At 43.1% G+C, this 23,672-nt stretch overlaps 1 protein-coding gene across 3 annotated transcripts in view; it reads right to left on the bottom strand.

Moving 5' to 3' along the window:
* Positions 1-2,892, bottom strand: part of LOC146672662 (uncharacterized) — a 31,938-nt gene extending 29,046 nt beyond the window's left edge. For 2 of the 3 annotated variants that reach the window (XM_085388218.1, XM_085388233.1), the window contains exon 1: positions 2,802-2,892. The gene's annotated coding sequence lies outside the window, so the exon portion shown is untranslated. Of the gene's footprint in view, positions 1-2,032; positions 2,747-2,801 lie in introns of those variants that run through there. The other variant, XM_085388228.1, reaches the window with a different exon arrangement.
* Positions 2,893-23,672: the final 20,780 nt, after the last annotated feature.

The raw sequence follows: 23,672 nt of genomic DNA, 5'->3' as shown, positions 1-23,672 counted from the left end.
GTCACATATAAGTGAATTTCTCCCAAGCCCATTATAATCATGGAGAAAAACACTTTGCCACTGTTTCCAGTAAGAATATTTTATAGCGCTTTAAAGTTCAACCTCTCAGGTCTGGATTAAAGAGCTGATTTGTTAAATCGGGAACTCACAAAATACCAAAATATCACCACCGGTGGATCACACCTCTCAGATGTTCTTATCTCAGTGCACTGTAACAAAAGCACAAACAAACGCAACCAATAAAATACTAATAAAGTAACAAATACTGGGGCCCATTGCAAACATGTCCAAGCATAAAACCATCTTTCTCTCTCTTAGAGAAAGAAAACAATCCAAACCTCACTGATAAAATCAACCTAGTGTCAAGCAAAACCCAAAAATCAACCAAAACTTCACCAGAAAGTTTTTCTCCCTCCCGGGACAATATTGTGCAGGAATACAGGCACCGTAACTCCTTTTGCACTGACAAAAACATGTTGGATTTACTTGATTCAATAGTGGACACTGGTTGCACACAAAGGTTTTGCTTTGGCAGAAACTTAAACAACTGAGTTAAATCAACACAACCTTTTCATATTCAGTAAAGCTGCATGTTGTGTTCATAAAACACGATTGAAACATGTTCAGATGGAGTAAGTTGAGCTCCTGGAACATTTTAATCCTTCAATTGAAATTGAATGGGTCTACAACAACTACCATCCTCCTATCTCTATCCTGGTTGCAGCAGGGCTGGGAAATAACCCTGAAGTGATAGGTTACCAGGCAGGGTACACCCTGGACAGCTCACCAGTCTATCAGATAGAAACACACAGCCGTTTACATTCATGGATAATTTAGCCCAGGACCTTCTTACTGTGGAGCAACAGCACTAACCAGCATGCCAACAATGGAGGAAATACAGGAAAGCTATGATTTCCTGTATTTGAGGCAGAATTATTTTGTTCTTGCCCTTGACAGGTTAATCCACAATAAATAGCAACAGCATGCATGTGGTGTGTGTGTCGTTGTCTGCCTCTTATAACTCCAGTGATTTTCCTGTAGTTTGAAATCTTATGCGGTGTTGACACAATAATTTGTTGTAAACCAGGAAATTCCCAACTGTGGTAGAAAGCACAGCTTAGCCTTAGCAAATGTTCAAAGAAAAGTCGTCACTTCCTGATTTCTGCTTCACTGATAAATATTGTCACACTGGGGTTTTTGCAAATGATATCAGTGAGCACTGTGTGGCAGCTGGAGTCAGACAACTGAAGCTCCCACAATCAAGACCACAAACAGCTTTCAAAGGAGATTTGAAGCTTTTCTGGCAGCAAGCTTCATGATTTATGGGACTGGAACTGGAACAGAAACTACCTGATCACCAATGGTGAGCTGGCATGGAATTATTTTTATGACATTTTATCAAAGTTATAAATAAGCATGCCCATTAACACATAGTGAGTGAGCATGTTGTCTTCCCACGCAGTGAACAGCGGATGCTAATGTTTTTGTCACTTTTTACAGAGTCAAACTCAAAGTAAGGTCAGTGCTTCCACGCTTTAAACGCTGCACGCTCACACTCGATAGATTATCCATTGTTCATCTGCACACAGCTGCGGTTTTAGTAACGCAGTAACGCAGCGTGCTTACGGGAAAGTAACAGTAATCTAATTACCTTTTTTGCAATAGTAATCCCTCACTTTACTCGTTTCTTGAAAAAAGTAATCGGATTACTGCCCATCTCTGGTTGGAGCTGTGCACTTGTGGGTTCAACCTTGTGTACACGTTTATCTTTGCTGTGTGTACTTGTACCTCTGAGTGGAAGCTGAACTCTTGAGGTCGAGTATCGAAGCATCAGCTGTGACGTTAAAGTCCAAACAGCTCGTTCATTTGACGTGCAAATGAACGAAGGTAACGCCGTTTTCATGTGGATGTGTCACTGAGACACTTTCCACATCCACAGCTCACAAAATGGGAAAACTATAGAAGTATAACAATGAAGAAGTTACTATGTTACGGGTCCCAAGGATGAAGACCTCGATGACAAATATGTTACCTGTAAAAGCAGGTGAAGAGCAGAGTAAGGAAGACACGATGCGTCTCTGCTTTCCTCCAGAACGTGTCTGAGTCTGATTTATTTCACACAAATAAATGCTATAAAACACTAAACATGAGCTTTCAATATACTGTTCAGCTGGTTCCTCATTCACATCAATTACATTTACTTATTTCACAACATCAGTGAAATATACTCTTTTTAACTGGTTCAGTTTCTCAAGTTCACACTTCTTTCCATAACAGCTACATCCTTTTATCATATCAATAAACACATCACATTGTCTTCTGCAGTGTCTTACTGGCTAAACAGTTCTATTCAATAACAGCATTGGTAAATACATTACATTTGTTCCCTCCAGTAATTTACTGGCAAAATCACTATTTAGTGCATCATGAAACACAGCTTGTTTAATCAACCCATGAATGCCTCTGTTAGCTACACAGAGTTGCTCAGAGTGCTTGTGTTACACTAGCTAATCTACTCAGTCACTTTAACAGAACTATTAACATTCACATCTCACAGAACTGATTTGATTGGAGCATTACAACACGTTTGCACAGAGCATAGGAGCGCACTGACTCTGCTTCACGAGCGCTCCACCTAACGAGCGGGCTCGCGGTGCGGTCGCGCGGGACACTCCTCTGGTTTTCTCCCGTGTTTACATATAAATAACTTTGGCGGACCGCCTTAACTCTCCCGTTCACATTAACGTGGGTAACCATGGTGACAATAAACAACATTTTCGGTGCGAGCACCGTGTACCGACCTGTAAAAGCAGGTGAAGAGCAGAGTAAGGAAGACACGATACGTCTCTGCTTTCCTCCAGAACGTGTCTGAGGAAGCAGCGGAAGGTGGGCTCCACTTACTGCACCCCGAAACCCCGGAGCAAGCACCAAAGTTCCGCCCTCACTGCTTTCTAACATAAAATGAATCCCTGTTACATGGATTTTCTATCCTCTTAAAGAAACTGAAAATAAATACATATAGCAATGAAAAATGTCCCGTTACATGAGTGTTTTACACAAAATAATATTAATGTGGTCATTCCCTCACAGGGGTGCCACAACTACACTGCTGTTTTGACAGAGACACAGTGTGTTTATCTAACTTGGCTGAAGCCAAAGTTCTCCAGACAAATTCAGTCTGTTTCTGCCAAGTGTGAACTCACTGGATGAGCGCCAGATACACAGAATCAAAAAGGGATAAATTACTTTTCTTATGTCATGTTCCCGTCACAAACTGGCTCAAGGAGAGGGGAAGCAGGAGTCCACAGATGAAATGTTCCTATAAATAAAGTGGAATTTATTCAAACTTTACCAAAACTTCAACACATCAAATACAAGCAGTTCAGCAGGGAGTGGATGTGTGTTGCATGTGCCAGGTGGATGCAGAGAGAGGCCAGGGCCACGTTCAAACCTGAACACGCTGCACAGTGTTTTGTTCCATTTGTTAGGGATGAATGAAATGCTTCCTTGAAAGGATGTGTGCAGTCACCAGTGGGCGTGGAAGCATGTGCGCCCTCATTTGGTGGGTGTGCAAGAAAAGTCCTCCTGTCACACAGCAATGCCTACATAAATCACACCACTCTGCTTAAAATAATAATGTTTAGTGAAGCAGGTGAAGCAAAGGGCTGCTTTTAATAGGCTGGGAGACCCAGGTGTGCTGCTTTAGCTGCTGAGCCTCTTATGACAGAACAGCGGAGAGTGGTAAGAAGGGAGGAGGGGGTCTGGCTGTGTTTGTGAACGATAGATGGTGTAACTCTGGGCATTTCTCTATCAAAGAGACGTTATGCTGTAAGGACATTGAGCTGCTAGCGGTTAGCATGAGACCGTACTATCTACCACGAGAGTTTACACACGTGATTATGATAGCTGTGTATGTCCCGCCCTCTGCTAACGCTGCAGCAGCCTGTGAGGTCCTGCACACTGTAACCAGCAGACTCCAAACACAGCACCCTCAGGCCCTTTTCCTGATCTCTGGGGACTTTAAAGATGATGTAACCATTTAATTATGGTTACATAATTAATTATGTAATTAATTATGCAAAATGCAAAACGCTCAGCTGTGTCTCCAATCAAAGCTCTGTAACTTCAGAGGTGATGTTCATATGTTGACTAATGGTTTTCTTTCATTTTTGATGTACTGCAGAATATTTGTATAAAATCCAGGCCAGGAAAATCTCCTTCATGTGTTTCTGTGTTTTGTCTTCAGCTACGTTGACACAAAGGCCTCTGCTGTGACGCTCACACCTTTGATAAAGTCTGGAGAGTGTCAGCTTCCTGTTTATAGATACAAAAATATGTAATGTTGTGAACTCTGGCCGCAGCGGCGCAAGAAAAAGGAGAATTACGGGAAGCACTCACAACAGGTAAAATCAAAATAACAAAGTAAAGTACGATAAAATAAAAACCAACAAAAGAACAACACAATATACTTCCCCGTACTGTTACTGCTAACCTCTGTTAACCTAGTAACTCTTACCTTCTAACTGACAGCTGGTCAATAAACGAGCTCCATAAACGCTCCATATTCACCTTTACATGGAATATAAAGGGAAAAGAAGAAACACAGTGCTGTGTCAGCGTTAGACATATAGATATATCCTTGCTTTTAATACATTTGAAGGTGGGTGGGAGAGGTGCTTCTCCGCGTAGTCTACGGTCTCTTTGGGATCGGTAAAGCTTTTCCTCACATCACCATGGGTCACTAACAGCTTTGCAGGGTATAGCAGTCTGTACCTGACGCCGGTCATCCCACGTAGTCTTCCTCTCATATTTGCAAATGCGGCTCTGCGTTTCCAACAGAGGGAGGGAAATCTGGGAGGATGTTTATTTTAAAAACCCTTATACATCAGGTTCTTGTTCTCTGCAGCTTTCAGCAGAATCTCCTCACCAATGTGGTAGTAGTGCAATCTCAAGATGATGGGCCGAGGAAGATGACTTTGTTTGGGACGCTGGCGATTCACTCTATGTGCTCGATCGATGAGTGGCTTCTCCTCGAGAGATAGCGCCTCCGCCAACAGGTGTGAACCAACTCAGTCATCTTGGGTCCCTCTGTGCCTTCTGGTATTCCTGCAGTTCTTAAATTATTCCTCCTGGAGTGCCTCAAGAGCTCCACATCTCTCATCTAACTTCTTTACCTCCGCAGACAAACGCTCCACAGTGGCCTGGAGAGTGGCGATGGTGTCAGAGTGGTTCGAGGCACAGTCCTGCAGTTCAGTCAAAGTGTTATCATGCCTGGCCACGTCGCTTTTTATGTCCGAAATTGAGGGCTGGATGCTCTGGTTCAAGGATGATATCTCGCCTCCTATGGTGGTAGAAATCTCTAATATGCAAGTGTCCAGTGCTAGTTAGTTAGTTCTAGTTCTAGTGGTTAGTGGGGCTTTATTTGATGATTCTAGTGTGTGTTACATTGTTGTCATATTGTTGAGTCGCAGAGCTGTACAGTGTTACAGTTTCTGTAGAGTCTGGTATAAGGAACTCAGATCCCTCTGTGAATAATGTTCACTGAAACTGATCTGTAGTTAATGAACTAGTCAGGATTTACACTAGAGAATGTTTCTGCCATTACATGGCCTGTATTTGTAGAGCGCTTTACTCGTCCCTAAGGACCCCAAAGTGCTTTTTTGCCCAAGGACACAACGACCGAGACTGTCCGAGCCGGGGCTCGAACCGGCAACCTTCCGATTACAAGACGAGCTGCCAACTCTTGAGCCACGATCGGCCCACATATTGTTGTCTTTTGTTGCAGACACCAAGTGTTGAGATCCTGTCTCAACCTCCTACATTCTTCCAGCAGGTTACACATTATTTTTTGTATTTGGAATCAAATATATGTGTCAGTTGGGCCTAGTGCAGGGGTCAGCAACCTTTAACACCCAAAGAGCCTTTTGGACCCGGTTTCCACGCAAAGGGTCAGGGTTCGGGAAAACACTGGGAGCCGCAAATACTTTGTGACATCTAAAATGAAGATAACACTGTGTATATTGTTTTTACCTTTATGCTTTGTGTGAACAACTACAGTGTGTTGCTTATGAAATCCATGAAGTGCTACAGAGAAAATTACATTTGATTTATGTAATGAACACATTTTGAGCTCTTAAAGAAATATAACAAAGGAAAGCTGAACTACAATGATCCATGTAGCAAACACAAACTGTTATATCGCCTTTGGGCTTTTGGAGCCTTGACCTGACTTTTAAAAAAAGCGCGTTCATGCAAACATCGTCGGGTCTGCCGTGATATGTTTACAATGGGACTTCTGCTCCTGAACCTCTGCGCACAGCGTCTGCAGGTAAGGTAACTTTATTTATACCCAAAGGCAAGGTAAATTTGCTTTACAGAAAAATGACAGCATTTGACATCCCTTTAAAAACACACATACCTAGTAAATATATAAAACTCACTGTGACACATACTTTAATATTTCGAATCAAAAACAGTTCTTATTTAATTCAGTGACAGCAACGGGGACAAAGCTGTTTTTATAACGCTTTGTCCTGCATCTCGGAAATAGAAACCTCCGTCCTGAGGGAAGAAGCTGAAATTCACCCCTTAGAGGATGGGAACCATTTTTAAGGATTGATAAAGCCATCCTCTGTACCTGCTCAGAGTACAGGGAGGCTAAACAAGACTGTGGCTCACCTATCAGACGACTGGACCATCTCACTATCTGATTCAGAGAGTTTTTCTCTGTGACAGAGGTCTGACCGAACCATGCCACCAAACAAAAGGATAAAACAGACTCAATAAAAGAACGATAAAACAAAGTTAAAATTTTTTGGTCAATGTGGAAATGAACAAGTTTCCTAAGGCAATAAAGGTGCTGGTGACCCTTTTTACAAACTGATTTGCAATTTTGATCAAAGTTCAGTTTTTCATTGATTATGGTCCCAAGATATTTATATGATTGTACTTGCTCTATTTTCTGACCTTTAATTAAAGTGACTCCGTGCCCATTTTGTTGTTTCCTAAAATCAACAACCATATCTTTTGTTTTAGATATGTTCAGCTGGAGATAAGACTCCTCCCACCACTGAACAAAGTCATCAATGACTGGGCCGTGGTTAGTTTCACCCTCTTTCAGTAAGCTGACAATAACAGAGTCATCTGCATATTTAATAATGACCCTGTTTTCATGTCTGCCCTGACACATGTTTGTATAGAGAGTGAATAATAAGGGCGATAGGACGCAGCCTTGAGGAGAACCTGTGGAGGAGAACACTGGGTCAGACAGAACCCCATTTATTCTCACTCTTTGTGACCTGTCAGTTAGAAAATCTAAAATCCAGCCCACCAGGTTTTTCCTGATTTCAAACTGTTCTAAAAGTCTTTTAATTAAAATATGGGGCTGTGTTGTATTAAAAGCCGAAGAAAAATCAATGAAAAGAAGTCTTGCAAAAGTCCCTTTACTCTCTACATGTTTAAGAATCAGATTTAGTAAAGTCAAAAGTGCGTCCTCCACTCCTCTGTTGGGCCTATATGCAAACTGCATTGGATCCAGCTGACCTTCAGTCTCTTCATAATCACATTTCTGATGATTTTTTCAAAGACTTTCATGACAACTGAAGTGAGGCAACAGGCCTGAAGTCGTTTAGATTTAGGGACAGGAACCACGACTGCTTCTTTGCAAAGAGAGGGCACATGTTGTGTTTGCAAGGATTTGTTAAAAATAACCTGAAATATAGGACTGAGTTCATCAGCACAAGGTTTAATTAGGCGGCCACTAATATTATCAGGACCCTGGCTCTTGTTCACATTGACTGTATGAAAGGCCTTTTTAACATCGCTGAGTTCAATGATAAAGTGCTGAGTATCTCTCAGTTTCTGTTTCACTTCCCAAATATCCTCGCTGAAATCAGAAGAACTAAAACGAGCATAAAACATGTTTAAAGCATTTGAAAATCTCTGTCTGAATTAAAACATCTAAAATGACCTGACTGCTGCTCTGGGGATTTTGAAACCCTGCTATGGTTTTCATACAAGTCCAGGCAGACCCAAAAGTTTTTGCAGCAAATTTGCTTTCAAGAAGGTTTTTGTCTGTTTTGCTTTCAAGATCTCGATTTTCATTTCCTTGGTAGCTGTCTGAAAATCGGTAACAGCCCCTCTTTAAAGGCCTGTCTCTTTTTCCTTAAACAGGATTTGACACTTTTAGTGACCCATGGCTTATTGTTAGCGTAAATTTTAACGCGCTTACGGGGTATAATCATGTCTTTACAAAATACTGCACAGGAGCTAGTAACATCCACCAAAGCGTCGAGATCATCTCCACAAGACTGAAGACGGGGCTGTACGAAGTCACTTTATCTCTACAGGACTGTAAGCTGTCGTCTGTGAGGCGTGAGCGTGTTTGTTTTAACACAGTTCACGGTGGAGAACAGCTGCTGACATAATGTGGATCCGAAGATCCATAACTGGCCTACCTGGGGCTGAAAGTCTCCATAAATGCGGCTACACCGGCTTCCACGAGTGTGACGCTTATTTTGAGAAAATAATAGAATATAAATGTATTTTTATATTTCAATATCACAATAATCTTCCAATGTAGAACTACAAGTTAAAAAAGAAGTAACATAAATCAAATCCACTTCAGCTAAATACTTCTCATTTATTTCCATCTTACATGCTGTGACTGCAGCCATTCCCACATCTCTGTGAATGGGACTCATGGACATGGATCAGTGGTTGTTGATCAATGGTCCTGAGAATCTGCATAATTAAGATGAAGGAACGGAGCTCCCAGCCCATCGTTCCTGCAGCTGCTTTCAGTCTTTATGCAAATGTCCTGTTTGTAAGACTGAAACCTGCAGCTGAGACTGAAGACGTCACCTGATGATGACGACACGTTTCTCCCACAAAACGCTGCGTCCAGATGAACAGAAGCAACAGACTCACTTTCCTGGATGATTGAGATGCATCAAGACTTCATTGTGTGTTACTTCTCATTCAGCACAGACACATTATTCCTGTTAGGTCATGTCAGCTGTCACTCAGTACAAGCACAACTGTGAACAACACAAACTTCTCTTCAATGTGTCACAGAAACACTAAGTGTGAGAGCCTGTATGACACACAGGACAGACTGTAAGCTCTGCTGGCTGCACAGCACTTTTCCAACATGTCCTCCACCCGTGATGTCAGTGGTGGGACCCCAGTCACAGCACTCAGCACCACCTCCTTTAAATGGATTTTATAGCAGTTCCTCCCGTTACTCGGTGCAACGCTTCTTAAATGTGTTTTTGCAGGATAAAACACAGCAGGTGGTGTAGAGAGGACGTCAGCTGACGGAGCAGAGGGAGGCAGACTGTGGATAAATGACAGAGTGAGAGGAGAGCAACCATGACAGAAGCACAGGTGTGGCAGATAGAAGTGGCTTTATAGACACTTATTGTCAGTCCTCGTGCATGCTGTGGAAATAAGTGTCTGTGTCATGAGGTGACATGTGAGCTTATCTTTGGTCAATAAAGCTGAACGACCAGTTTTCACTTTGCTTGTTACGCTTGTTTAGTGACGTCTGGGTTTCTGTGGAGCCCGAATTTTGATGAGTTCTGGTGAAATCATCTGAGATCATCTGAGCATCGGTGAAGAGTCAGCAGAGAAAGTGTGGGACAGAAGTTTCCTTTGGACACATGGACTGAAATCAAAAAGGAACAAACAGGATTTCCAATGGACAGTATGGAGAAGTGAAAGTACACAAAGGCTGTGCTGGAACACGTGTGTTACACTTTTTGACAGCTGAGAACAAAACACAATATTTTGCATCATCTCTGCAGTGTCTCTTCTTTCCTCTGCTGTTGTGCTTTTAGCTCCAAACTGTTTCAAATGGTTTGTCAGCAAGCTGACCTCTGACCTCTGCAGTACTAACTCCTGACCCGTACAAAGAGCGGGCGTTTCTGACCTTTGACCTGCAGCTGTATGTCTCTCAGTCTCAGTTCTTCTCTCCGTCACTGATGGAGCAGGTGTAGTTGCTGCTGACAGTCAGTCGTTTGTTTTCTCAGAGTGAGGCTGAAGTCTGAACTGTTCAGAGCATCAGGTCTCATCAACGTGCGCTGCTGTAACGCCGCTTTGTCCTCTGAGATCACCAGGTATGAAACCTGAGTGCTGACAGAGCAGCATGTTCCCCCTCATTCACCTCCACCACCACAGCCAAGGCATGCTGGGAAACTGAGGACACACAGACGGAGAACTGAAGTGTCTGCTGTGTGTTCATCTCAGAGTCCTCACAGGTGACACATTAGCTCCAGAACACCAAGCCAGGTGTTTGAAGCCTGACAGGGATTCTTCCCATCCAGAGGGAGGATTTAGCTGCACAACAATGAACATTAGTGTGTAGTTTAGAAACACAGACTGTGCCTGCACTGCATCTAGTGAAGAAAAGTGTTACTGCGAGAGAACGAGGCTCCTTTAAAGCAGCTGATATTAAGGTTGAAAAATCAACAATAAGCTGATGTAATCAACGTTTCACAAAATGGTCAGCAGCTAAAATCTGGAGCCGTTCTTTGGTGGTAATTAACAGTTTGTTCTTGTTAGCTAATTATGTAATTAAAGGTAGCAGCAGAAGCCTTGTGTTGAAAGCCCATTCACTCACACATTCACACAGTATGTGTGTGTCTGTGTTACACTGTGGACATCCCTTCTGTTGGAGCGCCATCTTGTGGCAGGTTTAAGAAATGTTATTCTTGTAAATCCAAACTGATGCACCTCCATAGCAGACTGTGGAGGCTTTCAGTGACATGAAGACTTGATTTATACTGTCATATTCTCCTGTTACACAAAGCACAGCACGCTGAACATGGATGAACTGAAACTCCCAGCATCTGACTGAGGAAAAGCACAAATCATTCTCACACTGACTCCTGCTTGATTTTAGATTTGCTTTCAAATCCTCACACTTTCATATGAAGCACTAAATGGGCTCCAGACTGTTTATCTCAGCTTCCTGTCAAACACACTGCTGCTCACACCGAGGCTCAGTTTACTCCTCCAGCCTGGCTTAACCTGCTGTCTGTTAAAAACAGTCCCACACTCCTCTGTTTAATCCTTCTGATCAGACTCTTTGATTTTGTATTGTTTTTACCTGAAGTTATGTTTTTGACATGGTTCTGTCTGTGAAATAAACCTCACACACACACTGCTACAGTCCTTCATACACTTAGAAACGAAGCTGCTCCTTTCCTCAGTGCTGACACATAAAGAAGAGTTGGTTTTATATCCAACACGTCTCTGTTCCAGAAAACAGCTTCAGCAGCCTCTGAGTCTGAACTTGGAGTTGGTTATAAGCAGTGTTGGGTAAGTTACTTTAAAATAGTAACTTAGTTACATTACTAGTTACTTCTCTCAAAAGTAACTCAGTTACTTCAAGTTACTCGTTACTTTCAAAGTAACTAGTTACTAGGGAAAGTAACTTTGGTTTTACTCAGAATTCTCTTGTTAATGTGTTGCTTCCATAACTTTGCCAGTCTTCTAGCTTGCTTACGTGCCACAAGTGCACTGTGCCACCTACCAATAGAAAGGAGAAGATAATGTGCATATTTCCACGAGAGAAATCCCACGCCTGGACCGTCATTGACTGCTGCCATGATTCTAGCCTACATCACAGTGTCATGTGCGCCTTTTACATCCAACACAAAAACTGCAGTCGTGGTGCTTGTTTACATGAGACTCAGCCACACTAATGTTCCTGGGCAGACATGTGGTGCAGCATGGCTGATGGCACTGTACCTGCAGCTGTCATGGACAAGAACCACTCAATACCTCACCCAAGCCAAGCCTGTGCTGATGTTGTGATCTGAGACCGAGACACTAACCCAGGATCATGATATGATGTTGTGAGAGTTTCACTAAGAATTAGCTCTGATTACAAGATTTCAATCTATCGTAACTCTAATTTGTATTTACTTCAGTTTGTTCATCTTGGAGCTGTGTGCAGCTGAGGACAGTCTTATTATTACCAGGTGAGGATATGTAACAGCCACAGTCTGTAGAGATGATGTCACCATGGAGTGGTGATGTCACTGGAGCTGCCAATATGTGCTCCAGCCAAAGCTACACCAGAGGGTTGTGCTGTGTAACAGGTTGGTGCAGGTGGTGTTATCTACATTTGAACATTAGGCAACAGTCTCATGAAGACACTTTCTATTGTTCACTAAAGACCAACAATAACAGAGACAAAGGGAGAGCAGCAGAACTAGTGCTAACAATTAGCACTGCTAGCCTGCCCACCAACACCAGCTAATGTTCTAAAAACGATGATCAATGATTTTGCTGTAACGGCTCCAGCTGTCTGTGTCAGGGACACGTTGGAGATGAAGTGAGTGATCCAGTGACAAAGGTTTGGAAACCTGCAGTCAGCTGAGACTAAAGGAGTCACCTGACCGAGAGACCAAATGTTTCACTGAGAACGTCCAGATGAACAGAATCAACCTTTGGGATAATCTGTTCCACACATCCATGTTTCACTTACTGCATTATATTTCCTCATTGCTGTGCACACAGGCCTGTGGCTTATAACCAACTCCAAGTTCAGACTCAGAGGCTGCTGAAGCTGTTTTCTGGAACAGAGACGTGTTGGATATAAAACCAACTCTTCTTTATGTGTCAGCACTGAGGAAAGGAGCAGCTTCGTTTCTAAGTGTATGAAGGACTGTAGCAGTGTGTGTGTGAGGTTTATTTCACAGACAGAACCATGTCAAAAACATAACTTCAGGTAAAAACAATACAAAATCAAAGAGTCTGATCAGAAGGATTAAACAGAGGAGTGTGGGACTGTTTTTAACAGACAGCAGGTTAAGCCAGGCTGGAGGAGTAAACTGAGCCTCGGTGTGAGCAGCAGTGTGTTTGACAGGAAGCTGAGATAAACAGTCTGGAGCCCATTTAGTGCTTCATATGAAAGTGTGAGGATTTGAAAGCAAATCTAAAATCAAGCAGGAGTCAGTGTGAGAATGATTTGTGCTTTTCCTCAGTCAGATGCTGGGAGTTTCAGTTCATCCATGTTCAGCGTGCTGTGCTTTGTGTAACAGGAGAATATGACAGTATAAATCAAGTCTTCATGTCACTGAAAGCCTCCACAGTCTGCTATGGAGGTGCATCAGTTTGGATTTACAAGAATAACATTTCTTAAACCTGCCACAAGATGGCGCTCCAACAGAAGGGATGTCCACAGTGTAACACAGACACACACATACTGTGTGAATGTGTGAGTGAATGGGCTTTCAACACAAGGCTTCTGCTGCTACCTTTAATTACATAATTAGCTAACAAGAACAAACTGTTAATTACCACCAAAGAACGGCTCCAGATTTTAGCTGCTGACCATTTTGTGAAACGTTGATTACATCAGCTTATTGTTGATTTTTCAACCTTAATATCAGCTGCTTTAAAGGAGCCTCGTTCTCTCGCAGTAACACTTTTCTTCACTAGATGCAGTGCAGGCACAGTCTGTGTTTCTAAACTACACACTAATGTTCATTGTTGTGCAGCTAAATCCTCCCTCTGGATGGGAAGAATCCCTGTCAGGCTTCAAACACCTGGCTTGGTGTTCTGGAGCTAATGTGTCACCTGTGAGGACTCTGAGATGAACACACAGCAGACACTTCAGTTCTCCGTCTGTGTGTCCTCAGTTTCCCAGCATGCCTTGGCTGTGGTGGTGGAGGTGAATGAGGGGGAACATGCTGCTCTGTCAGCACTCAGGTTTCATACCTGGTGATCTCAGAGGACAAAGCGGCGTTACAGCAGCGCACGTTGATGAGACCTGATGCTCTGAACAGTTCAGACTTCAGCCTCACTCTGAGAAAACAAACGACTGACTGTCAGCAGCAACTACACCTGCTCCATCAGTGATGGAGAGAAGAACTGAGACTGAGAGACATACAGCTGCAGGTCAAAGGTCAGAAACGCCCGCTCTTTGTACGGGTCAGGAGTTAGTACTGCAGAGGTCAGAGGTCAGCTTGCTGACAAACCATTTGAAACAGTTTGGAGCTAAAAGCACAACAGCAGAGGAAAGAAGAGACACTGCAGAGATGATGCAAAATATTGTGTTTTGTTCTCAGCTGTCAAAAAGTGTAACACACGTGTTCCAGCACAGCCTTTGTGTACTTTCACTTCTCCATACTGTCCATTGGAAATCCTGTTTGTTACTTTTTGATTTCAGTCCATGTGTCCAAAGCAAACTTCTGTCCCACACTTTCTCTGCTGACTCTTCACCGATGCTCAGATGATCTCAGATGATTTCACCAGAACTCATCAAAATTCGGGCTCCACAGAAACCCAGACGTCACTAAACAAGCGTAACAAGCAAAGTGAAAACTGGTCGTTCAGCTTTATTGACCAAAGATAAGCTCACATGTCACCTCATGACACAGACACTTATTTCCACAGCATGCACGAGGACTGACAATAAGTGTCTATAAAGCCACTTCTATCTGCCACACCTGTGCTTCTGTCATGGTTGCTCTCCTCTCACTCTGTCATTTATCCACAGTCTGCCTCCCTCTGCTCCGTCAGCTGACGTCCTCTCTACACCACCTGCTGTGTTTTATCCTGCAAAAACACATTTAAGAAGCGTTGCACCGAGTAACGGGAGGAACTGCTATAAAATCCATTTAAAGGAGGTGGTGCTGAGTGCTGTGACTGGGGTCCCACCACTGACATCACGGGTGGAGGACATGTTGGAAAACTGCTACAAAGTGCTGTGCAGCCAGCAGAGCTTACAGTCTGTCCTGTGTGTCATACAGGCTCTCACACTTAGTGTTTCTGTGACACATTGAAGAGAAGTTTGTGTTGTTCACAGTTGTGCTTGTACTGAGTGACAGCTGACATGACCTAACAGGAATAATGTGTCTGTGCTGAATGAGAAGTAACACACAATGAAGTCTTGATGCATCTCAATCATCCAGGAAAGTGAGTCTGTTGCTTCTGTTCATCTGGACGCAGCGTTTTGTGGGAGAAACGTGTCGTCATCATCAGGTGACGTCTTCAGTCTCAGCTGCAGGTTTCAGTCTTACAAACAGGACATTTGCATAAAGACTGAAAGCAGCTGCAGGAACGATGGGCTGGGAGCTCCGTTCCTTCATCTTAATTATGCAGATTCTCAGGACCATTGATCAACAACCACTGATCCATGTCCATGAGTCCCATTCACAGAGATGTGGGAATGGCTGCAGTCACAGCATGTAAGATGGAAATAAATGAGAAGTATTTAGCTGAAGTGGATTTGATTTATGTTAGTTCTTTTTTAACTTGTAGTTCTACATTGGAAGATTATTGTGATATTGAAATATAAAAATACATTTATATTCTATTATTTTCTCAAAATAAGCGTCACACTGGTGGAAGCCGGTGTAGCCGCCGAAACGCCTGCATTTATGGAGACTTTCAGCCCCAGGTAGGCCAGTTATGGATCTTCGGATCCACATTATGTCAGCAGCTGTTCTCCACCGTGAACTGTGTTAAAACAAACACGCTCACGCCTCACAGACGACAGCTTACAGTCCTGTAGAGATAAAGTGACTTCGTACAGCCCCGTCTTCAGTCTTGTGGAGATGATCTCGACGCTTTGGTTGATGTTACTAGCTCCTATGCAGTATTTTGTAAAGACATGATTATACCCCGTAAGCGCGTTAAAATTTACGCTAACAATAAGCCATGGGTCACTAAAAGTGTCAAATCCTGTTTAAGGAAAAAGAGACAGGCCTTTAAAGAGGGGCTGTTACCGATTTTCAGACAGCTACCAAGGAAATGAAAATCGAGATCTTGAAAGCAAAACAGACAAAAACCTTCTTGAGAGCAAATTTGCTGCAAAAACTTTTGGGTCTGCCTGGACTTGTATGAAAACCATAGCAGGGTTTCAAAATCCCCAGAGCAGCAGTCAGGTCATTTTAGATGTTTTAATTCAGACAGAGATTTTCAAATGCTTTAAACATGTTTTCTGCTCGTTTTAGTTCTTCTGATTTCAGCGAGGATATTTGGGAAGTGAAACAGAAACTGAGAGATACTCAGCACTTTATCATTGAACTCAGCGATGTTAAAAAGGCCTTTCATACAGTCAATGTGAACAAGAGCCAGGGTCCTGATAATATTAGTGGCCGCCTAATTAAACCTTGTGCTGATGAACTCAGTCCTATATTTCAGGTTATTTTTAACAAATCCTTGCAAACACAACATGTGCCCTCTCTTTGCAAAGAAGCAGTCGTGGTTCCTGTCCCTAAATCTAAACGACTTCAGGCCTGTTGCCTCACTTCAGTTGTCATGAAAGTCTTTGAAAAAATCATCAGAAATGTGATTATGAAGAGACTGAAGGTCAGCTGGATCCAATGCAGTTTGCATATAGGCCCAACAGAGGAGTGGAGGACGCACTTTTGACTTTACTAAATCTGATTCTTAAACATGTAGAGAGTAAAGGGACTTTTGCAAGACTTCTTTTCATTGATTTTTCTTCGGCTTTTAATACAACACAGCCCCATATTTTAATTAAAAGACTTTTAGAACAGTTTGAAATCAGGAAAAACCTGGTGGGCTGGATTTTAGATTTTCTAACTGACAGGTCACAAAGAGTGAGAATAAATGGGGTTCTGTCTGACCCAGTGTTCTCCTCCACAGGTTCTCCTCAAGGCTGCGTCCTATCGCCCTTATTATTCACTCTCTATACAAACATGTGTCAGGGCAGACATGAAAACAGGGTCATTATTAAATATGCAGATGACTCTGTTATTGTCAGCTTACTGAAAGAGGGTGAAACTAACCACGGCCCAGTCATTGTTGACTTTGTTCAGTGGTGGGAGGAGTCTTATCTCCAGCTGAACATATCTAAAACAAAAGACATGGTTGTTGATTTTAGGAAACAACAAAATGGGCACGGAGTCACTTTAATTAAAGGTCAGAAAATAGAGCAAGTACAATCATATAAATATCTTGGGACCATAATCAATGAAAAACTGAACTTTGATCAAAATTGCAAATCAGTTTGTAAAAAGGGTCACCAGCACCTTTATTGCCTTAGGAAACTTGTTCATTTCCACATTGACCAAAAAATTTTAACTTTGTTTTCTCGTTCTTTTATTGAGTCTGTTTTATCCTTTTGTTTGGTGGCATGGTTCGGTCAGACCTCTGTCACAGAGAAAAACTCTCTGAATCAGATAGTGAGATGGTCCAGTCGTCTGATAGGTGAGCCACAGTCTTGTTTAGCCTCCCTGTACTCTGAGAAGGTACAGAGGATGGCTTTATCAATCCTTAAAAATGGTTCCCATCCTCTAAGTGGTGAATTTCAGCTTCTTCCCTCAGGACGGAGGTTTCTATTTCCGAGATGCAGGACAAAGCGTTATAAAAATAGCTTTGTCCCCGTTGCTGTCACTGAATTAAATAAGAACTGTTTTTGATTCGAAATATTAAAGTATGTGTCACAGTGAGCTTTATATATTTACTAGGTATGTGTTTTTTTAAAGGGATGTCAAATGCTGTCATTTTTCTGTAAAGCAAATTTACCTTGCCTTTGGGTATAAATAAAGTTACCTTACCTGCAGACGCTGTGCGCAGAGGTTCAGGAGCAGAAGTCCCGTTGTAAACATATCACGGCAGACCCGACGATGTTTGCATGAACGCGCTTTTTTTAAAAGTCAGGTCAAGGCTCCAAAAGCCCAAAGGCGATATAACAGTTTGTGTTTGCTACATGGATCATTGTAGTTCAGCTTTCCTTTGTTATATTTCTTTAAGAGCTCAAAATGTGTTCATTACATAAATCAAATGTAATTTTCTCTGTAGCACTTCATGGATTTCATAAGCAACACACTGTAGTTGTTCACACAAAGCATAAAGGTAAAAACAATATACACAGTGTTATCTTCATTTTAGATGTCACAAAGTATTTGCGGCTCCCAGTGTTTTCCCGAACCCTGACCCTTTGCGTGGAAACCGGGTCCAAAAGGCTCTTTGGGTGTTAAAGGTTGCTGACCCCTGCACTAGGCCCAACTGACACATATATTTGATTCCAAATACAAAAAATAATGTGTAACCTGCTGGAAGAATGTAGGAGGTTGAGACAGGATCTCAACACTTGGTGTCTGCAACAAAAGACAACAATATGTGGGCCGATCGTGGCTCAAGAGTTGGCAGCTCGTCTTGTAATCGGAAGGTTTCTAGAATCATCAAATAAAGCCCCACTAACCACTAGAACTAGAACTAACTAACTAGCACTGGACACTTGCATATTAGAGATTTCTACCACCATAGGAGGCGAGATATCATCCTTGAACCAGAGCATCCAGCCCTCAATTTCGGACATAAAAAGCGACGTGGCCAGGCATGATAACACTTTGACTGAACTGCAGGACTGTGCCTCGAACCACTCTGACACCATCGCCACTCTCCAGGCCACTGTGGAGCGTTTGTCTGCGGAGGTAAAGAAGTTAGATGAGAGATGTGGAGCTCTTGAGGCACTCCAGGAGGAATAATTTAAGAACTGCAGGAATACCAGAAGGCACAGAGGGACCCAAGATGACTGAGTTGGTTCACACCTGTTGGCGGAGGCGCTATCTCTCGAGGAGAAGCCACTCATCGATCGAGCACATAGAGTGAATCGCCAGCGTCCCAAACAAAGTCATCTTCCTCGGCCCATCATCTTGAGATTGCACTACTACCACATTGGTGAGGAAATTCTGCTGAAAGCTGCAGAGAACAAGAACCTGATGTATAAGGGTTTTTAAAATAAACATCCTCCCAGATTTCCCTCCCTCTGTTGGAAACGCAGAGCCGCATTTGCAAATATGAGAGGAAGACTACGTGGGATGACCGGCGTCAGGTACAGACTGCTATACCCTGCAAAGCTGTTAGTGACCCATGGTGATGTGAGGAAAAGCTTTACCGATCCCAAAGAGACCGTAGACTACGCGGAGAAGCACCTCTCCCACCCACCTTCAAATGTATTAAAAGCAAGGATATATCTATATGTCTAACGCTGACACAGCACTGTGTTTCTTCTTTTCCCTTTATATTCCATGTAAAGGTGAATATGGAGCGTTTATGGCGATTTTCTGAATCTCGGGCAGATGAACTTCCCTGAAGTGTTTCCAGCTGGGCGTCGAGTGTTTGACCGACGCATGAAACGACACGTTTGTGAGTCTTTGTGAGTATTTATCACACGGCGTGCTGCGGGGAAAAGCCTGTTGTAAATTCATGTTTTAGCCCCTGACGGCTCTTTTTGGCTTTTCATCCCTAAACTCTCTGCATGCTCTTTCATGTGATTCCTTTTATTTTGAAAAGTCTCAATAGGATCTTGAGCTTTATTGTGAAAGGTTTACGTGGAAAATAAAGAAGCGGACGGCGGAGCCACGCGATGGTTTTGCCGGCGTTGTTGCTAACGAGCGTCCGTAGTGTGGTTAAATTAAATATAAGAGAAAGAGAGAACTTTAATACAGACACTACAGTGAGCATCACAACCATGTAACATATTTTACACCATGAAACAAACGATGTTTCATATCATCATCTGATATATATGTTATATGGAACAGGCCCAGCGCAGGCTGCCTGTGATGCAGCACAGCGCCACCCTGTGGTCATCACTGCACTGGTGACACTACAAACAACAAGTATACAGGATGGACGGTGGCCCTGAGAGCTCACACACACTGCTGCTTCTAAAACACCATGAAACAGGAAAATGCTGTGAAAGCATAAAATAATCACAGTTCAAAGAGACAATAGTGACTGAAACAGAGGCTTCACTGGTGCTGAGGGAGAAATCCCAGAGAAGCTTCCTTCCTGCCAGTATATGAGCCCACCAACAGAGACAGGACCAGTTCATCCTCCATCACTTACTGTGGCTCACGTTGCTCTTCTGTTGCTTTGCATCACAGACGCGTCTTTACTGGCTTCTTCTTCTAATTGCACTTAGAAACATGTTGTCTTTAACCTGTCACAGCTGCCCAGATGTTGCTGCTGAGAACATGTGGAGCTGATTCATGTAGTCATGTGTCTGTGAACAGCCAATCACAGGAAGACTTTCAGAAGAAACTCAGAGGAACAGCTGAGATGTGCTGAGTGACACAAGAACTGACAACAAATGTTAAAGTTCAAATGGTGGTTTTGTTTGCAGGGACTGTGAGTGGATGGAGATCCTGGTCCTCCTCAGCTGTGAGTTCTTCCTCTGTCATGAGAACCTCAGGGGGAGAACATGTGCTCACTCTCAGCTGCTTTAACAGGAAAGAAGCTCTTTTAGATCAAAGCTGAGAAACTGTTTGTAACAGCGAACTCTGTCACCTTTCTCTCCTCAGCCTGCTGCTGGACAGGCCCATGAAGCTCTGCTGTAAAGGCTTCCATGTCCCAGGCTTCACCTTTACCTGCTGACCAACGGGAGGCGTGGCCAAAACAGCGATGGGGAGTGGAGCAGCAGGTAGCAGAGGTGAGCCTCTTGTATGCAGCCTGTTATCTGTGGGACCAGGGAGGACGTGACAGCAGATGTTGCTGATTCAACATCTGTGTGACAGCTGGAGCAGCACAGTCTGCAGGAAACATCTGTGCATGTAGGAGACACCAAGGTTTACATGGTGGAAGCAGACGACTGACTCAAGCAGCCTCACATCACAGGCTGCTGGCTACAAGCACATGACCACAGTGACTGGTTTCACTGGTGTCTGTCCCAGTCTGTGGCAGAGACACAGGAAGTCACAGACAGCCTGCACACAGCGTTTCCTCTGGAGTGTGTTTCACACCCTGTTTGTGTTTCTCACTAACATGTTGTAGTTCTTCCTGCACACAGCAGCACTTTGATCATTTCTCCTGCTTTTCTTCCTTTTCTAGCTTTTATACACTGACAGTAACACAAAACTCCAAAGTCATCATTTGAGGAGCTTCTTAAGAGTTTCTGTGAGTTTAGTGAAGTCAGCCTCTCAACAATAAGTGTGTGTGTGTTGATTATCTAATGTTCAGAGAGGACTGCACTGATGTAGCATCCAGGTGAGCAGCTTATGAGCCAACAGGGGAAATTTAGCTGTATTATTGTTGTTTAAATGTAATAATTTATGATTTCATGTTCCAATATTTCACTTTTCCCAACGTTTTGTTATCATTTGGTCTGAAAACCATGACAAACAGCAGTGTTACAGTTGTTAGCATTAGCTGCTATAGAGCACTCAGTCACTGTATTGGTGTTAGCGACATGAACATATCTGAGCTAACTGTGTGTTCCAGATGTGCAGCAAACCCAACTGTCCCTGTGTTTTCCTGCTGTAGACATTATCCCCATGATGCTGACGTCCTCTGGTGGGACGAGCTCACACGTTTATGGATTCAGATGCTAACTGGACCAGACTGGTGTCAACCTTTGTGCTATAGAAGCAAATCAAAGAAGAACCAGTTGAACCTGAGCTGTCTGTAGTGGTGACACCAACACCATGTCACCTGCACATGCTGACCCAGGGTCAGTGTTGAACCTATAAGCTGTGTCCTCACAGTTCAATATGTCCTCACTGCACAGGTCAATGACATCAGAGCTGTAATGTTGTTCCCGTCTCACTAAAACTTCTGGCATAAGGTGACTTTTCTGGGTGATTCCTACTCCAGGGTCACCAGTTTGAATCCCTCTGTTACTGCTGGGAACGTGCTGCTAAAGTGCCCTTGAGCAAGGCCACGTCCAGCTTATGAAGCCAACCCTGGGCTCTGCTTGCTGGCAGTGACAGAGTAGATGAAACAGCTCAGTGGATGCTAACTCACAGCTAACAGCGCTCTGTCATGGATAAGTGAAATAAAGCTGACTGACCCACAGCTGCACACAAACACCTCCAACACCTACAGGTCAGCAGATCCACTGCTGTCTCTGATGGGCCCAAACTTTGCTTGTTCAGCGTTTGCTGCTGCTGACTTTGAAAATCACACCAAACATGGAATCAAATATATCGACTCAGCTTAGACTAAAGAGAAGCTCGGCTCACAAAACTCAAACACAAAAGGCTTTTTAAAGACAACAATCACTTTGACAGACACACAAACACGACTGAGTACAGAGGAGCTGCTGGTTTGAAGCCACAGAAATGTTCAAATGTTTAAACACACTGCAGCGTTGCAGCCGTGATGCATTTGTGCTGCTAAGGCCACACACATCAGCTGCCTTACATTTTAGTACCAGTTCATCTCTGACCATGGCAGCACAGTCTCTCCAGTACAGTGATGTTGGTGGGGACAGTGGGGACTGATTGTTCATTGGCTGTAAGCCGGTCACATGGACGTTTAACTGGTGCTTTGATTGCTCTGTAGTCTGTTGTGCCTGTGAGCTGCTCCTAAAATGAGACAGATTATAATTGTCACCATTCTGTTAATGACTCTTATTATGTGCGCTCTCCTCCACTGTCACACTAAACACATTAAACCTTTATTTTTGTGTAAAGTCAGGATTTATTGGCTCTTCTTAAAAGCGTCATGAAGTGCAAAACTCAGCAAACATTATACAAAAGTAGATTTAGAAGCTGAACAGAACTGAAAACATTTAAAGTGACAGTCAGCACAAATCCAGCTGACATCTCCATCCAACCCAAGTCTTCATTTAAAGTCATTATAACTGTGACACACGTTTGTTACAGTATTAATCCTGCCTGATGCTGCAGGGCGAACATCATGAAACAGGCTCAGCATTTATTTCCATTATGAAACTTTATCATTAAAAACAAACCATTGTTCTGCAGTCGTCCCAGGACTGTCGGTCAAACGTTCTCTCCACATGTTTAAGGCTGAGCTCACTTTATCGTCTGCCTGAAGGAGGGAAGCAGATGTTACTAAACATCACAATAAAACATATGAAATGGGTGCACATGAGGAACGTCTGCACTGTTAAAGCCATGCAAACATCTTCACACATGAAGCAGCAACACCTCTCAGTTTAGCAGCAGCTGGTAAAAGCCACAGTGATCCTGGAGCCTCCCTGAAGGACTCGTTCATCAGTAACTGTCAGGAGGACGATTAAACCTTCTGCACACGTCCTGTAGTTACACACTCGGGAGGAAAGACGACGTCCTCGCTCTGCAACATGATCTGTGTTTCATCCAGGACACTCAAACACAGATTGGTCTCCAAATATTAGACGCACTGGTTCTTCATGCGTTTCTACCTGAGCACTCAGAGTCATTTCTACAACAGGCCTCCTTCACCTGCTGGTGCCTCTGTTTCTGTGTTTGGCTGTTTCCATCAGTGCCTGATGTTTGTGATCTTTGATCTGTTCTGAAGTCTCTCTTTGTAACACAAATGTTGTTTGGCTTCTTTTGCAAACAAGGCAAAAGAACTTTAATGGATTCATTTGCTGATCTTACTTTTCTGATGCAAAGCCGTCCTTTCAACGCTTTAGAAAGAAAACCAAACAATGTTTTTAAAACTTTCCCAAAATGTAAAAGCTATTAAAACCATAAACTTCTGCTCCTTGATCATGTGATTCTTCTTCTAGACTGTCTGTAACTGTTATTGCTGATTGTCAATAAAGTTGTTTTTTATAAGTTATGTTGTAAAGGAAGCTTGTGGCGAGGGAGGAGGGGCGACTAAAAGCAGGTTCATATAGTGGGAAAGTCCTCAGGTCATGTGAGGATATTTACTGATGCGTCAACACTGTCAGATAAAAGAACGGCTGCTGCATTTGTTCTCCCACAAATAAGTTTGGTGATGAGTAA

Source organism: Rhamphochromis longiceps, linkage group LG3 (assembly GCF_057381845.1).
Source record: "Rhamphochromis longiceps isolate RC_006_pf linkage group LG3, R_longiceps_female_GT1.1, whole genome shotgun sequence".
In the NCBI taxonomy this organism is placed as follows: domain Eukaryota; kingdom Metazoa; phylum Chordata; class Actinopteri; order Cichliformes; family Cichlidae; genus Rhamphochromis; species Rhamphochromis longiceps.
The sequence above is the reverse complement of the archived record's forward strand: the minus strand, read 5'-3'. Positions and strand labels throughout refer to the sequence as shown.